Source organism: Salmo salar, chromosome ssa29 (genome assembly GCF_905237065.1).
Source record: "Salmo salar chromosome ssa29, Ssal_v3.1, whole genome shotgun sequence".
Lineage (NCBI taxonomy): Eukaryota > Metazoa > Chordata > Actinopteri > Salmoniformes > Salmonidae > Salmo > Salmo salar.
The window spans coordinates 40,396,873-40,402,500 of record NC_059470.1 but is presented as its reverse complement, the minus strand read 5'-3'; the positions used below and the strand labels follow the sequence as shown (position 1 = coordinate 40,402,500).

The following is a 5,628-nucleotide window of genomic DNA, read 5'->3' as shown; positions in this document are numbered from 1 at the left end:
GAAGGCCGGTTGGGAAGAATGGTTTGGAAGGCTAGTTGGGAAGGCCGGTTTGGAAGGCCGGTTAGGAAGGCCGGTTGGGAAGACCGGTTGGGAAGGCCGGTTGGGAAGACCGGTTGGGAAGAATGGTTTGGAAGGCTGGTTGGGAAGGCTGGTTAGGAAGGCTGGTTGGGAAGGCTGGTTGGGAAGGCTGGTTAGGAAGGATGGTTGGGCAGTGTAAAGGGGAAGGCTGGTTGGGCAGTGTAAAGGGAAGGCTGGTTGGGCAGTGTAAAGGGAAGGCTGGTTGGGCAGCGTAAAGGGAAGGCTGGTTGGGCAGCGTAAAGGGAAGGCTGGTTGGGCAGCGTAAAGGGAAGGCTGGTTGGGCAGGGTAAAGGGAAGGCTGGTTGGGCAGTGTAAAGGGAAGGCTGGTTGGGCAGTGTAAAGGGAAGGCTGGTTGGGCAGGGTAAAGGGAAGGCTGGTTGGGCAGTGTAAAGGGAAGGCTGGTTGGGCAGGGTAAAGGGAAGGCTGGTTGGGCAGTGTAAAGGGAAGGCTGGTTGGGCAGGGTAAAGGGAAGGCTGGTTGGGCAGGGTAAAGGGAAGGCTGGTTGGGCAGGGTAAAGGGAAGGCTGGTTGGGCAGGGTAAAGGGAAGGCTGGTTGGGCAGTGTAAAGGGAAGGCTGGTTGGGCAGGGTAAAGGGAAGGCTGGTTGGGCAGGGTAAAGGGAAGGCTGGTTGGGCAGGGTAAAGGGAAGGCTGGTTGGGCAGGGTAAAGGGAAGGCTGGTTGGGCAGCGTAAAGGGAAGGCTGGTTGGGCAGCGTAAAGGGAAGGCTGGTTGGGCAGCGTAAAGGGAGACATGTGCTCATCATTAGTAAGTATTTTAAATGTTGTTAACTCTCCTTCTTCGTGTGTAACACAAAGGGTCAGGGTTCAGATCCATCCCCTGTTTCTTCATTTCACCAACCATAAGATACGTGAGTGTTTGTTTGTTTGTGTGAAAGTAACTTTTCTCTGCATGTTGGAGCACAGCTGTCCAACTCATTCCACGGTGGGCTGAGTGTCTCTGGGTTCACGTCCAACTCATTCCACGGTGGGCTGAGTGTCTGTGGGTTCACGTCCAACTCATTCCACGGTGGGCTGAGTGTCTGTGGGTTCACGTCCAACTCATTCCACGGTGGGCTGAGAGTCTGTGGGTTCACGTCCAACTCATTCCACGGTGGGCTGAGTGTCTGTGGGTTCACGTCCAACTCATTCCACGGTGGGCTGAGAGTCTGTGGGTTCACGTCCAACTCATTCCACGGTGGGCTGAGAGTCTCTGGGTTCACGTCCAACTCATTCCACAGTGGGCTGAGAGTCTGTGGGTTCACGTCCAACTCATTCCACAGTGGGCTGAGAGTCTGTGGGTTTACGTCCAGCTCATTCCACGGTGGGCTGAGAGTCTGTGGGTTCACGTCCAACTCATTCCACGGTGGGCTGAGAGTCTGTGGGTTCACGTCCAACTCATTCCACGGTGGGCTGAGAGTCTCTGGGTTCACGTCCAACTCATTCCACGGTGGGCTGAGAGTCTCTGGGTTCACGTCCAACTCATTCCACAGTGGGCTGAGAGTCTGTGGGTTCACGTCCAACTCATTCCACAGTGGGCTGAGAGTCTGTGGGTTCACGTCCAACTCATTCCACGGTGGGCTGAGAGTCTGTGGGTTCACGTCCAACTCATTCCACAGTGGGCTGAGAGTCTGTGGGTTCACGTCCAGCTCATTCCACGGTGGGCTGAGAGTCTGTGGGTTTACGTCCAACTCATTCCATGGTGGGCTAAGAGTCTGTGGGTTTACGTCCAACTCATTCCACGGTGGGCTGAGAGTCTGTGGGTTTACGTCCAACTCATTCCATGGTGGGCTGAGAGTCTGTGGGTTCACGTCCAACTCATTCCACGGTGGGCTGAGACTCTGTGGGTTTACGTCCAACTCATTCCACGGTGGGCTGAGACTCTGTGGGTTTACGTCCAGCTCATTCCACGGTGGGCTGAGAGTCTGTGGGTTTACGTCCAACTCATTCCACGGTGGGCTGAGAGTCTGTGGGTTTACGTCCAGCTCATTCCACGGTGGGCTGAGAGTCTGTGGGTTCACGTCCAACTCATTCCATGGTGGGCTGAGAGTCTGTGGGTTTACGTCCAACTCATTCCACGGTGGGCTGAGAGTCTGTGGGTTCACGTCCAACTCATTCCACGGTGGGCTGAGAGTCTGTGGGTTTACGTCCAACTCATTCCATGGTGGGCTGAGTGTCTGTGGGTTTACGTCCAACTCATTCCATGGTGGGCTGAGAGTCTGTGGGTTTACGTCCAGCTCATTCCACAGTGGGCTGAGAGTCTCTGGGTTCACGTCCAACTCATTCCACAGTGGGCTGAGAGTCTGTGGGTTCACGTCCAACTCATTCCACGGTGGGCTGAGAGTCTGTGGGTTTTCACTCCTCCCTTTCACTTCATTTATGAATGAAGGTCCCTAAGGTCCTTAACCCACACCTGGTTTTCTAGGGTTTAATGGAAGGGAACATCCTGTAGAGACTATGCCCTCTATGGAAGGTGTTGGACACCCGTGTATTAGAGCATCCTGTACTCTACCAGTACATCAGTCTAGTAGACAACAGTATCAGCAATGTCAACATGCCGCTGTATCTTAGTCCGATGTCGCTCTGACGCATATGTACTTATTCTTATTCTTATTCCGTTCCTTACTTAGAGTTACGTGTATTTTGGGTGTAATGTTGTGAAATTGTTAGATATTACTACACTGTCGTGAACTAGAAGCACAAGCATTTCGCTACACTCACATTAACATCTGCTAATCATGTGTAATGTGACCAATACAATGTGATTTGATTTTGATGTATATAACCTTGTGTATATTCTTGACCAAAAATAAGTGAAATCAGAGATGTAGGCCTGTGTAAAGGGCTGTGATTCTATGCATCACTACATATATATCCTCCCTGTGGCTCAGTTGGTAGAGCATGGTGTTTGAAACGCCAGGGCTTGTGGGTTCGATTCCCACGGGGGGCCAGTATGAGGGGGATAAAAAAAGAAAACTGTATGAATTGAATTGAAATGTATGCATTGACTACTGTAAGTCGTTCTGGATAAGAGCGTCTGCTAAATGACTAAAATGTAAATGTATAAAAATGTATAACTATTCATAAATGCAAGAAGGAAATGTTGAATTAGAATCTCACATAGGTCAAACTTAATATTTAGATTTTCACTCTGCTTGGTAATGTATTCTAAGGTTGAATCAATGACTAAAATGTTAGTTTAACTCTGGAACATGGGAGTATATACAATACATTGTAGTTCACTGAATAAGACCTAAAATGACAGGAGAAAGAAGCCTAATTCAATGTTAGAAAGGTCATTTTTGTTAATAAAGTACATTTAACATTAATTACAGATTAGACCTACCTAAAAAATATATATATATTATTTGGGGACTAATGCTGCTGCTGCAAAAATAAGATGAATCCATTTTCTTTCTTGTCGCTAGAACCTCTCGGCATCGTATCAAAGCTTCCTAAGACTCGTTTGAGTGTGAAATATCATTTCTTTGCAAAATAATGGAGGCGGGTAATCCTACTTCCGGAAACTGTCTTGCATTATTGAATAAAGCTCTTTTAATGGGGGGGGATTAGAGCGCGGGCAGTTCTGGAACCCATTCAACGTTCCATTTCATGTCATAATGACCAGACATGGAGTGGCCCGGCCGGAAATCACCATCTAAACCAAAAGACAGGTGCAATACCAAACAAATCAATATATCAATTAGAAAAAGGACACTTCACAAATGGAAAACGTGAATGTAGGATACAAGCATGTGGTTCCCAGAAAGAAAAAGATTTAAAAAAAAAAAAAAAATGAATTTAATTGTTCATGTTATGCAAAGTTATGCTTCAACAACAACACAAATAAAAATAAAACAAATATGAGATTAGTTTTTAAGTGTATGCAAGTCTACTGGTTTATTAAAACCATGAACTGCTTTGTCTAATTATGAATAGTATTTTAATAACCACGTTTATAAAATGGGGAATCAAATTCAGACTACAGCCTTGCGATTTGTTCTTTCAGTTTGACAACAAACGTATGGCAGTAATCAACACTATAGAAATTCGATAAAGTCGACTCGTGGGGAAAAAAAACAACAACGTACAACAAGTTGTGAAATTGGTAGAGTCGAGTCAAAGCCATGGATGATTCATGACGCGGACAGGCTGAACGTTCCCCAAAGTATTCGGATTACCGCCGTCCGTCCCCTAGTTTCAGGCGAGAAGTTATTTTACTTTCATGGATGAGCGGACTCCCTCCAATGCGAATCAGCCCACATAGTTAGTACGTCTGGGCTTCGGAGCTCTAACAACCTTCGCATAATGTGGTAGAATGTGCAACACTACTTCGCACCTGCACATTGAATAGGAAGTCCCTTTCAGAGAGAGATACGCTTGTTGGCCTTGAGAGTCTATGCAGCTGGATGAATGAAGCAGGCGACCCGTGCTTATTCCGCCTGCCTTTTGATCACACTCTACTACCCTCTCTAATTTGCTGCTATAGTTTTCTACAAGGGCCGCCTATTTAGTACTAGAACCTTATTTTGGTCTATAGAAAGACTACACACCATGCAGTCAAAAGAGAAGGGAGTCTTTTATGATGTTGCATACCGTGGCTTATAAAACACATTTCAGCAGTTAAAACGTCTTTATACTCTTCACCTCGTTCTCTCTCTTTTCTTCTCTTCTCCTCTCTCTCTTCCTCTCTTCTCCTCTCTCTCTTCTTCTCTTCTTCTCTCTCTCTCCTTCTCTTCTCCTCTCTCTCTTCTTCTCTTCTCTCTCCTTCTCTTCTCTTCTCCTCTCTCTCTTCTCCTCTCTCTTCTCCTCTCTCTCTCTTCCTCTCTTCTCCTCTCTCTTCTCCTCTCTCTCTCTTCCTCTCTTCTCCTCTCTCTTTTCTTCTTCTCTTCTCCTCTCTCTTCTTCTCTTCTCCTCTCTCTCTTCTTCTGTTCTCCTCTCTCTCTTCTTCTCTTCTCCTCTCTCTCTTCTTCTGTTCTCCTCTCTCTCTTCTCCGCTCTCTTCTTCTCTTCTCCTCTCTCTCTTCTTCTCTTCTCCTCTCTCTCTTCTTCTGTTCTCCTCTCTCTCTTCTCCTCTCTCTTCTTCTCTTCTCCTCTCTCTCTTCTTCTCTTCTCCTCTCTCTCTTCTTCTGTTCTCCTCTCTCTCTTCTCCTCTCTCTCTTCTTCTCTTCTCCTCTCTCTCTTCTTCTCTTCTCCTCTCTCTCTTCTTCTCTTCTCTCTCTCTTCTTCATCTCTTCTCCTCGCTCTCTCTCTTCAGCCTGTATGCTGTCCTAGTTGATGATACAAAGGGTCTAAGATTAAAATATTGGTTGATTCACTTCTCAAAGTAAGTTAATTACAAAAAATACACATACGACGTAAAACAAACAAACGTATAACATTCTTATAACAATGATTATAACAACAACAACAATAATAATAATACTTGCATTAATATCAACAACAGTAATACATATTTTTTTTATAATTACGATGATAATAATAACAAAATACTATCAATATAATATAAAATAACCTATGTAATAATAACAACATAATTTGTTAGTCGTCGTTTATT

General features: G+C 45.8%; 1 non-coding gene across 1 annotated transcript; it reads left to right on the top strand.

Moving 5' to 3' along the window:
• The first annotated feature begins 2,946 nt into the window (after window positions 1–2,946).
• On the top strand, window positions 2,947–3,024 carry trnas-uga (transfer RNA serine (anticodon UGA)). Its single transcript has one exon. It is a non-coding gene; the product is annotated as a tRNA-Ser (tRNA).
• The last annotated feature ends 2,604 nt before the right edge of the window (window positions 3,025–5,628 follow it).